The sequence below is a fragment of the Mus caroli genome, chromosome 9 (genome assembly GCF_900094665.2).
Source record: "Mus caroli chromosome 9, CAROLI_EIJ_v1.1, whole genome shotgun sequence".
Classification (NCBI taxonomy): Eukaryota; Metazoa; Chordata; class Mammalia; order Rodentia; family Muridae; genus Mus; species Mus caroli.
Window position 1 is genome coordinate 6,413,915 of NC_034578.1, and position 12,479 is coordinate 6,426,393.

Genomic DNA, 12,479 nt, shown 5'->3' on the forward strand with positions numbered 1-12,479 from the left:
GTTGTGCCAGCACCATTTGTTGAAAATGCTGTCTTTCTTCCACTGGATGGTTTTAGCTCCCTTGTCAAAGATCAAGTGACCATAGGTGTGTGGGTTCAGTTCTACTTCAGAATGTCTTTATATAATTAAAATTGACATGTTAGAAATTATACCATCAATGGCTACACTGGTTGATAAAGTATGCACCCCAAACTCATTTAAGTCCTATCGTATATAAAGGAAAAGAACTGCAACAATTTGCAGAATGAAGCCCATACTTTATCTGCTTTTTCTTCTTAAATATTTATCTTTACTATTGAGTATTTCATTAATATATACAATAAAGTACGATCATTAATATTCTCTATTTTCCTCCTTCAGCACTCCCCCAACCAACATTTTATGTTTAGGTTTTTGTTGATGTTTCTTTTTATTAAAAAAAAAATGTAGCGATTCTTTGTGAGTATCACATCATGTACTCCAGTTATGCTCATCTTCCTATCCTCTAACATTTGCCCTTCACTTTAGCAACTTCCCTTACAATAACACACACACACACACACACACACACACACACACGGAAAACATAGACAATAGTGCAGCATGGAAGCTGTTGTATGTCATAGTGTGTCCCACAGTAGTCCCACAGTTCTGCACTTGCAAATGCTCACTGTAATGAATCGTTGGTCTTTTTTGAGTTTGCTGGCTTTTGTGTCATGATAAATATTGGATCCTCATCTGAACTCTTCCCAGTTATCCTGTTGTTGCCCTGTGTCATGGAGATCTTGCAGTTTTGGATAGGCAAGACTGGCTCTTTCATGGATCTCAACCATTTACAGATGATATAGATCTGGGGATAAGTCAACACAGAACACTGGATCTGAGCTTGGGCGGTAGCTAAGGTGGTCAACATTCTGATTTTCCCTTAGCCACACCACCAGAGGGCATTCTCCAGCACTGCTCTCCTCTCATGCCCTTGGGCCAGTTCACCAGCCAGTATGCTACCCGGTCAAGGCAAGGGTCCCACAGTTCATGAGGGGGCAGGAATAGCTCTCCTGCTCTCATGCCAGCAGGGCCAACTCTCCCAAACACCACAGGAGGCTAGTAGTCAGGGTGAAGGGGAGAGGGCAGGGCACCACACCTGCACCTATACCACCTCACAGTAAACATGTGGGAGGGCCAGCTCTCCAAGCTTACACCATGGGTTGGGGGAAGGGGGACTAGCTCACTAGTGCCCCTCCCACCAAAGGCAGTAGAGCTGCTCAAGTGAGGTTCAGGGCCAACGCTCCTGAGTGTTGCTGCCAGCCAGGGGCAGAACCACCTCCTTCTCTCATTCCTTATGGCCAGCTCTCCCTTCTGCCTCAGATGGTGTGGGCAGGGAAGGAAAACCACCACTCTGAAACCACACTCATGCCCTAATGGTGCCTTATCCATATCCCCACCACCAGGGCCAGCTCCACTGTGCAAGGACCAGAGCCCACTCTCCCAGATGTTGCTGTAGGTGATATGTGAGGCCAATTCTCCAGAGCACAGCGGCCGGTGGGGGCATGGCCAGGTCTGCACAGACCCTGGGCATCAATGCAGTCCCTGGTGAGTGGCCTGACCAGGGGCTTCTCCATGTTCTCTCGTGGTAATATGAGCCACAGACATCGACAGAAAACTCTGCTATTGACTGGCCATGGACCCACATATGGCCCTCAGCTGCAGCTCGGGCTGGGACCTCACCATGGCCTCAGGTGGCTGGGCTGCCCACTTACAACAAGCTTCTCCTCTTCACCTTTGAGTCTCCAGTTCCATCTTTCTTCATAATGCTCAAGCTGCTCCACTTCTTTTTCTCTCCCATACTTGCACATTGTGCTGGCTGCTGTTGGAAGCTGGTCACACAGCTGGCAGGCCTCTGGGTGACATCCTCAGACCACACTGTGTGGCATTGCCCCAAGCAGGGGTCTACACACTGTGTTATGTGCTGAAGGGAAGGTCTGTAGGTGGCACAGTGGTCTGCAGGTCTCTGTCTTCCTCCTTCCTCACTGGGCTGCTTGAATTTGATTTGGTTTGATTTTTGTGTCCTAGGCATGAAACAGCTTTGGCCACTGACCCCGTATGAAGCTGGGATGAACAACGAGCTGACATTTGCTCTGCCCCTGCCTGATAGAAGAAGCCCACCACCAACAAGGTGTCTCTTTGCCCATTGCTAGGGGAGTGGGTAGGGACAGGTGGGGGTGTTGTTGTTTCTTTGTTTTTTCAGCTGCTTTTTCTTTCTCTGTTACAGAAAAGTTTCTCTCCATCACTTCTTGTTGCTAAGAGACTAGTGTGTATGAATTTCCTATTTCTGTCTTTTTTCTCATTCCATTCATAGATGCCATTGGGGTCAACCTCAGGCATTTGATCTGTGGGCTTTTCCAGGGTCATTCTGCTGAAATGTAGAATACAACTCAAATCAGGATAACGTACCCAGTAATGTTGACTAAACCTCTGGTAAACCCATCAAGAGAAGAGGATATTGCCTTCTAAACAGAAAGTACACAAGGGGTGGTGGTGGGAAATGTTACCATCTCCTTGGAAATGAGGACACTGAGATTAAAAAGCATTCAAAATATGAAAAGTAGAGTTATGGACTAAACATTGTAATTTAAGACCTGGATCCATATGAATGTACAGTAATGCCATTCTTTAATGTTATTCTCTGATCCAATATGCTCCTCTTCCTTTGTTGCAGGAGCTCTTTTTTGCTAGGAGTTTATCAGCTGCTGTTGAATAAGCACTGGTAACCATGATTCACATGGCCAGTGAGTTCCAAGGGGAGAAATTGGGCAAGTAGTAGTTCTTAAGCCAAGACTGCAGCAAGACAACATCAGAATTAGATCTCAAGAATGAATAATTTATTAATATACTTAATGAAGACAGCAATAGTAACTATGGGGGAAGTAATGGAAGCGAGCAGAATGAGTCTCAGTATGCTGGATAATTCTGATTGGATTAGGGACTAAGAATTGCCCAACAGTGTACCCATGGCCTGCTGTTATTGTGGAGGTTTTCATGTGGAAGGCCAGTGAAGTTCTGGCCATGAGTATTAAAATTTCTTCAAATGAATCCATCTAACATTACATTTTCTTGCCTTTCTGAAAAAAAGTTGAAAGGTGAAACCAAACACCTTGGTGCAGACAAATGAACAAGTTAGCAAAAGCCATGTAAACAATCTTTGGGAGGAAGAAGCCTTTTTTATTGAACAATCAATGCTCTAACACCATTCTCCAAACCTCAGATCACAGTGGAGTTTACAGACCATTGCTCCATTAATTTGCATTCTGAACAAACAAAGCCTAAGGAAGTTGGGTCAGCAGCTATTCTTGAACCATGCTCTTACTGAAGGACTGACTGATGGATATCCCACTGTGCAATTAAGCATGCAGGAGGCACTGCAGAGGACCACATCAGAAGAAAGTAAGGTCTTAAATCTTACCCAGATAAGATAATTAGAATTTTTCTGCTGTGCTGATTAATACAGAATAAATCTTTTCTTTAGTGTTTTATCTAAACCATGTTTCTCATGATCTATTTAGACCAGAACAGTTGTTTTCATTATGAATTCAAGGGGAAAAAAAAGAGGCCTTCTTCTAGCTAATCATAGTGTATGGCTTTAATTTTGCTAAGAAAATTGATTGCCAGCTCATTTACTTTAGAGACAACAGAGCGCTGTAAATTTTCTTTTAACTGGTTGGAACGGATGATCTAAAATAATATATTAGAAGGAAACATCTCCCGCTGTTCCAAATATATCGTCATTAAGTTGCTTACACACTAGTGTAAAAACTAAGCATAAAACAGGAATATTCACGAATACAGGAGTTAAAGCAACAGATACAAGCTTACTTCAATGGCTGCCATGCTGGGAGAGAACCATAAAACAGAATATGCTTTAAAGATTCATTTTGGAAGACCAGCACTGACCTAGAGTGTAAGCCACCCAACTGTGCAGACCCTGTGTATTCTCAGTAAAGTGAGTCAAATTTCAACCACTGGAGGAGAAACATCAGGCAGATTCTTAAGGCAGAGGAGGAGAATAAACAAGTTCTCCTCTGTTGTCAGGTCCTACAGGAAAAATGCAGTCCCGTGTTTCCTGTCAACCAAAAAATGCACATCACACCATTCTTCAGCTACTCAAAAATATTGTACAATATTTTGGGTACCTGAATATTGGGGAGATGGTTTTACATGTATGGTCAATTACTCTTATTTATAGGAAACTTTAGCAGTCATAAATACTTTGATTTTGACCTCTTTTGTGAATGAAATAACAGGATTACTACTCATCAACCCAAGTGTGCAAATAGATTATAAAATATGAGTAAACACATTTCCTTCAAACTTAGGAAAATACTCAATATTTATGTAAATATAAAAATAAATATTTATTGCACATTTAATGCATTCAATAATATTTTAAAATATTATATTAAATTATTTTTGAAATGAAACCAAGTCTGGCTTTTTTTTTCATTTAAAAAAAGAAGACACATTTTTCTGTAGTTGCATATGCTCAGTCACTATTTTATATGTGGAGATAATAAATCATTTTTATATAAAATTTTTACTATATATCTTCAATTTTTAAATCTGGACTTCATGTTTTCTTGAAATGTTCTTTATTTTTGTTTTATCTTAAAGTCTTACTTATGTTTTATTTTAAGTATATAGATGTTTTGTCTGCATATATGACTGTCCATGGAGGTCAGAAGATGGCATTGAATCCCCCAGGACTGGAGCTACTGAAGACTGTGAGCTGAATTACATTTATGGGAGGAAATTTTTAAATATGTAAAAGTATTTTGACATATTATTGTATGTGTACTTAAATATCTTCTATGGTTTCCATTGTTTTCTGTTCTCTACTGTGGCACACTCAGAATTCTCTTTGAAGAATCCAGTCCTTCAACCTGATGACCATAGGCTCAGAATTTGCCTCTGCCTCTGCCTCTTGTGAGGCTACAGTAGAGGCTTCATGATTCAAGTGTGCTGGGAACTCTCTTTGATGACTTGATTTTGTATGACAGCAATCTGATATTCACCCTATCAGTTTCCTGTGAGTTCTAGCAGTACTAACTGCTGTATCATCAGTCTTTAAACTGACACACAGCTATTTTTTTAATTAGATATTTCTTTATTTACATTTCAAATGCTATCCCCTTTCCTAGTTTCCCCTCCGAAAATCCCCTACCCCTCCCCACTTCCCCTGCTCCCCAACCCACACACTCCCATTCCTGGTCCTGGCATTACCCTATATTGGAGCATAGAGACTTCACAGGACCAAGGGTCTCTCCTCCCATTGATGGCCGACTAGGCCATCCTCTGCTATATATATATAGCTAGAGCCACAAGTTCCACCATGTGTTTTCTTTGATTGTTTCCAAGGAGCTCTGAGGGTACTGGTTAGTTCATATTGATGTTCTCTCTATAGGGCTTCAGTTCCCTTCAGCTCCCTGGGTATTTCTTTGGCTCCTTCATTGGGGACCTTGTGCTCTGTCCAATGATTGACTGTGAACATCCACTTCTGTATTTGCCAGGCACTGGAAGAGCCTCGCAGGAGACAGTTATATCAGGCTTCTGTCAGCAGGCTCTTGTTGGCATCTGCCTAGTGTCTGGGTTTGTTGGTTGTTTATGGTGTGGATATCCAAATGGGGCAGTCTCTGTATGGTCATTCTTTCAGGCTCTGCTCTGAACTTTGTCTCTGTAACTCCTTCCATGGGTATTTTGTTCCTTATTCTAAGAAGGAATGATGTATGGACACTTAGGTCTTCCTTCTTCTTGAGTTTCATGTGTTTTGCAAATTGATTCTTTGGTAATCTAAATTTCTGGGCTAATACCCACTTATCAGTGAGTGCATATCATGTTTGTTCTTTTGTGATTGGGTTAACTCACTCAGGATGATATCCTCCAGATAAACACATTTGCCTAAAAATTTCATAGATTCATTGCTTTTAATAGTTGAGTCATACTTCACTGTGTAAATGTACCACATTTTCTGTATCCATTCCTCTGTTGAGGGACATCTGGGTTCTTTCCAGCTTCTGGAATTATGAATAAGGCTGCTATGAACATCTTGGAGCATGTGTCATTTTTACAAGTTGGAATATCTTCGGGGTATATGTCCAGGAGAGGTATTGCTGGATCTTCCGGTAGTACTATGTCTAGTTTTCTGAGGAACCACCAAACTGATTTTCAGAGTGCTTGTCCCAGCTTGAAATCCCACCAGCAATGGAAGAATGTTCATCTTTCTCCACATCCTCGCCAGCATTTGCTGTCACATGAGTTTTGATGTTACCCATTCTGACTTGTATGAGGTAGATTCTCAGGGTTGTTTTGATTTGCATTTCTCTGATGATTAAGGATGTTGAACATTCTTTCAGGTGCTTCTCAGCCATTCGGTATTCCTCAGTTGAGAATTCTTTGATTAGCTCTGTACCCCATTTTTAATAGGTTTATTTGATTTTCTGGAGTCCAGCTTCTTGAGTTCTTTGAATATATTGGATATTAGTCCCCTATCAGATTTAGGATTGGTAAAGATAATTTTGCAATATGTTGATGGCCTTTTTTGTCTTACTGACAGTGTCTTTTGCCTTACAGAAGCTTTGCAATTTTATGAGGTCCCATTTGTCAATTCTTGATCTTACAGCACAAGCCATTGCTGTTCTGTTCAGGAATTTTCCCCTGTGCATGGGGAAAAATGTGCATCTAGGAAGCTTTTTCCCACTTTTTCCTCTATAAGTTTCAGAGTCTCTGGTTTTATGTGGAGATCCTTGATCCTTTATACAGGGAGATAAGAATGGATCAATTCGAATTCTTCTACATGATAACCGCCAGTTGTGCCAGCACCATTTGTTGAAAATGCTGTCTTTTTCCCACTGAATGGTTTTAGCTCCTTTGTCAAAGTTCAAGTGACCATAATTGTGTGGGTTCATTTCTGGGTCTTCAATTCTATTACATTGAACTACCTGTCTGTTGCTGTACCAGTACTATGGAGTTTTTATCACTATTGTTTTGTAGTACAGCTTGAGGTCAGTCATGGTGATTCCCCCAGAGGTTCTTTTATTGTTGAGAATAGTTTTTGCTAACCTATGTTTTTGTTATTCCAGATGAATTTGCAAATTGCCCTTTCTAACTCAGTGAAGAATTGAATTGGAATTTTGATTGGGATTGCATTGAATCTGTAAATTGCTTTTGGCAAGATAGCCATTTTGACTATATTAATCCTGCCAATTCATGAGCATGGAAGATCTTTCCATCTTCTGAGATCTTCAATTTCTTTCTCCAGAGACTTAAAGTTCTTATCATATAGATCTTTCACTTCCTCAGAGTTACACCCAGGTATTTTATATTATTTGTGACTATTGNGAAAGGTGTTGTTTCCCTAAGTTCTTTCTCAGCCTGTTTATCCTTTGTGTACAGAAAGGCCATTGACTTGTTTGAGTTAATTTTATATCCAGCTAGTGCACTGGAGCTGTTTATCAGGTTTAGGAGTTCTCTGGTGGAATTTTTATGGTCAATTATATATACTACCATAGCATCTTCTAATAGTGATAATTTATTTCTTCTTTTCCATTTTGTATCCCTTTGATTGCCTTTTGTTGTCTAATTGCTTTGGCTAGGACTTCATGTACTATATTGAATAGGTAGGGAGAAAGTGGGCAGCCTTGTCTAGTGCCTGATTTTTGTGGGTTTGCTTCAATTTTCTCTCCACTTAGTTTGATGTTGGCTACTGGTTTGCTGTATATTGCTTTTATTATGTTTAGGTATGGGCCTTGAATTCCTGATCGTTCCAAGACTTTTATCATGAATGGGTGTAGATTTTTTCAAATGCTTTCTCAGTATCTAATAAGATGATCATGTGGTTTTTGTGTCTTTGTTTGTTCATATAGTGGATTATGTTGATGGATTTCCAAATATTGAACCATCCCTGCATCCCTGGGATGAGGCCTACTTGATCAGGATGGGTCATCATTTTTATGTGTTATTAGATTTGGTTTGCAAGAATTTTGCAAGAAAATTGGTCTGAAGTTCTCTTTCTTTGTTGGGTGCTTGTGGGGTTTAAGTATCAGAGTAATTGTGGCTTCATAGAATGAATTGGGTAGAGTACTTTCTGTTTCTAGTTTGTGAATTGCTTTGAGGAGATTTGGAATTAGGTCTTCTTTGAAGGTCTGAGAGTACTGTACACTAAACCCATCAGGTCTTGGCCTTTTTTTGGTTGGGAGACTATTAATGACTGCTTCTATTTCTTAAGGGATATGGGCCTGTTTAGTTCATTAATCTGATCCTGATTGAACTTTGGTACCTGGTATCTCTCTAGAAAATTCTCCATTTCATCCAGGTTTTCCGGTTTTGTTGAGGATAGCCTTTTGTAGTAGGATCTGCAGATGCTTTGGATTTCCTCGCTTTCTGTTGTTAGGTCTCCTTTTTCATTTCTGATTTTGTTAATTAGAATACTGTCCTTGTGCCCTCTAGTTAGTCTGGCTAAGGATTTATCTATCCTGTTGATTTTTTTTTCAAAACACCAGCTCCTTGTTTGGTTGATTCTTTGTATAGTTCTTTTTGTTTCTCCTTGGTTGATTTCAATCCTGAGTTTGATTATTTCCTGCAGTCTACTCCTCTTAAGTGAATTTACTTTCTTTTGTTATATAGGTGTGCTGTTAAGCTGCTATTGTGTGCTTTCTCTAGTGTCTTTTTGGAGGCACTCAGAACTATGAGTTTTCCTCTTACGACTGCTTTCATAATGTTCCATAAGTTTGGGCATGTTGTGGCTTCATTTTCATTAAACTCTAAAAAGTCTTTAATTTCTTTCTTTATTTCATCCTTGACCAAGGTATCATTGAGTAGAGTGTTGTTCAGTTTCCACATAAATGTTGGCTTTCTATTATTTATGTTGTTATTGAAGATTAGCCTTAGTCCACAGTTATCTGATAGGATGTGTGGGATAATTTCAATATTTTTGAATCTGTTGAGGCCTGTTTTGTGGTCAATTATATGGTCAACTTTGGAGAAGGTACTATGAGGTGCTGAGAAGAAGGTATATCCTTTTGTTTTAGAATAAAAGATTTTGTAGATATCTGTTAAAGCCATTTTTTCATAACTTCTGTTGGTTTCACTGTGTCTTTGTTTAGTTTCTGTTTCCAGGATCTGTCTCTTGATGAGAGTGGGGTGTTAAAGTCTCCCACTATTACTATGTGCAGAGCAATGTGTGCTTTGACATTTACTAAAGTTTCTTTAATGAATGTGGCTGCCCTTGCATTAGCAGCTTAAATATTCAGAATTGAAAGTTCATCTTGGAAGATTTTGCCTTTGATGAGTATGAAGTGCCCCTCCTTGTCTTTCTTGTCTTTTTTTTTTTTTTTTTTTTTGATAACTTTGGGTTCGTAGTCAATTTTATTGTATATTAGAATGGCTACTCCAGCTTGTGTCATTGGACCGTTTGCTTGGAAATTTGTTTTCCAGCCCTTTACTCTGAGGTAGTGTCATTTTTTTGTCCCTGAGGTGGTTTTCCTGTATGCAGCAAAATATTGGGTCCTGTTTATGTAGCTAGTCTGTTAATCTATGTTTTTTTATTGGGGAATTGAGTCCATTGATACTAAGAGTTATTAAATAAAAGTAATTGTTACTTCCTGTTATTATTGTATTTAGGGTTGGGATTCTGTTCTCAGGGCTATATTCTTTTATGTTTGTTGAAGGATTGACTTCTTGATTCTTCTAGGGTGTCATTTCCCTCCTTGTGCTGGAGTTTTCCCTTTATTATCATTTGAAAGGCTGACTTTATGGAAAGATATTGTGTAAATTTTGTTTTGTCATGGAAAACTTTGTTTTCTCCATCTATGGGAATTGAGAGTTTTGATGACTATAATAGCCTGGTCTGGCATTTGTGTTCTCTTAGTGTCTGTATAACATCTGTCCAGGAGCTTCTGGCTTTCATAGTCTCTGGTGAGAAGTCTGGTGTAATTTTAATAGGTCTGCTTTTATGTTACTTGACCCTTCCTCATTTAGTGCATTTGTTGTTCTGATTACTATGTGTCAGGAAGAATTTCTTTTCTGGTTCAATCTATTTGGGGTTCTGTAGGCTTCATGGACATCTCTTTCTTTAGGTTAGGGACGCTTTCTTCCATAATTTTGTTGAAGATATTTATTGGCTCTTTAAGTTGAAAATCATCATTTTCATCTATACCTATTATCCTTAGGTTTAGTCTTCCCATTGTGTCCTGGATTTCCTGGATGTTTTGAGTTAGGATCTTTTTACATTTTGCATTTTCTTTGATTGTTGTGTTCATGTTCCCTATGGAATCTTCTGTACCTGAGATTCTCTCTTCCATCTCTTGTATTCTGTTGCTGATGGTTCCTGATTTGGAACCATCTATGGTTCCTTATTTCTTTCCTACGATTTCTATCTCCAGAGTTATCTCCCTATGTGTTTTCTTTCTTATTTCTACTTCCATTTTTACTTCCTGGATGGTTTTGTTCAATACTCTCACCTGTTTGGTATTGTATTTTGTAACTCTTTAAGGGATTTTTATGTTTCCTCTTTAAGGGCTTCTAGCTGTTTACCTATGTTTTCCTGCTTTTTCTTTTTAAAGTCCTCCTTCATCATCATGAGAAGTGACTTTAAATCCATATCTTGCTTTTCTGGTGTGATGGTGTATCCAGGACTTGCTATGGTGGGAGAGTTTGGTTCTGATGATGCCAAGTGACCTTTGTTTCTTTTTCTTCTGTTCTTATGCTTGCCTCCTGCCATCTGAGTATCTCAAGACCTTGCTTCCCTCAATATATCTGATTGGCGCCTGTCCTTCCTATAATCCCAGTTGATTCAGGATGCCTCAGAGTCCAGCTTTCTCTGTGATCCTGTTATTCTGGGCTCCTGTGAACCTGAGATTCTGGGTGTGTCAGAGTTCATGTTAGTCAAGTTTCCTCTGAGACCCTGAGATCCTGAGGTGAACAAGCTCCTGTTATCCTTTGATTCTAAGATCCTGGGTGTGTTACGGTGCCTGGAACTGGAACTGGTATCTTCTTTGAGGACCTTGAGACTCTCTGGCGTGTTTGAAACCAAGGTATACCAGCACTGATCAGAAGCAACCCAAGCACCTTATCAGACCCGGTTCCTGTGTCCTTGCTTCTGCTTTCACAGGCCTGTCACAATTGGTTTGGCTCCCGATGTCGTGTTCTGCTAATCAATGATCCTAAAGATCGAGTGGATAGTCCTCTGAGGACTTTGGGGCCATCCGCCAAGTTTGCACTCAAGGTGACCCAGAGCTGGCACCGACCGGAAAGGACTTGTGCCCCTGGTCAGGCAGGTTTTCTGCTTCCCTGCTGTTGGCTCCGGCTTGGTGCGATTGGATTGGACCCGATGTTGTTTTCTACTCACCAGTGATCCTAAGATCGAGTGGAGAGTCCTCTGGGGACCGTGGGACAGTCTGCTAAGTTAGCACCCAATGTGACTTGGAGCCAGCACAGACTGGAAGGGACTTGTACCCCTGGTCAGGCAGGGCAGTTAACTATTTGAGCCACATCTATATTTATTCAGTTCCTGTTTCCTGTGGTAAATGCTTAAATGAAATAAAAGAGTTAGTTTTAAGATTTTTTTTAACTTAAAAGGTCTTCACTCATTCATAAGTCAAAATATTGTTGAATGTTTGCAATATTTATAAAATTATATAGGATTTATAAAATGCTAAATATAACATCTATATGGATACCTATATGTAGATACTATATTTGGAAAGGCACATTTCAAAATAAAGACAAGATTATCAAATATTAGGAAAGAGGAGAGCCCATTGTGGACAAAATAAACAAGTTCAGAGTGGGTGCCATCTCTTGTACCTTTGTGGGCTGAGGCAGAGGACTACTCCAGGTTTGTCTCAAATCTTGAACAATTGATTTGAAAGTGACTGGAGGGTTTAAATCTCAAAGCTTCTTCCCAAAGATGATTGGCAGAAGGCCAAGAATATCATCTGCTTCCCAAACAGGACCATGGACTGGGGAACACATACTCAAATGCCAAGGACTACATGAGGTCTTTCTCATTCAGTTTGGCACACTTGCCTTTAGTCAGTCCTTGTGTTTCAAGTCTCCATGTTTTCCCAGCAGGCTTGTCTGCATGTGAGGTTGGTGATCTGTTGATCTCCACTTTTGTCTACCGACTAGGAAGATTTATCCAGAGCAGCAAGGATCCTACATTTTCTCTCAAGTGGTCAGTGGTAAAATTTAGAGTATTAAAATACTTTTTATATTTTCAGTTTTATATCTATGAATATAGCTTAGATTTATAGAGACTTCTTAAAAATATTGGAGGTATAATAGATAAGTTAAGCATTTTGGTTTAGAAAAAGAAATCATATAAAGAGTACCAGTGCAATTATTGTTTCTAAATAGTGAACACTAGTACTGAGGGTGACTGGCTCTTCTCATATTTTTATTTTGTTTTGGTGTGTGTGTGTGTGTGTGTGTGTGTGTGTGTGTGTGTGTGT

General features: G+C 39.7%; 1 protein-coding gene and 1 non-coding gene across 9 annotated transcripts in view; both read right to left on the reverse strand.

Moving 5' to 3' along the window:
* The window catches only part of Cntn5 (contactin 5), a 1,179,522-nt gene that overhangs the window by 673,037 nt on the left and 494,006 nt on the right, over positions 1-12,479 (reverse strand). The gene's annotated exons all lie outside the window — the stretch shown is intronic.
* Positions 2,037-2,178, reverse strand: LOC115032021. Its single transcript, XR_003837669.1, has one exon. It is a non-coding gene; the product is annotated as a small nucleolar RNA SNORA48 (small nucleolar RNA).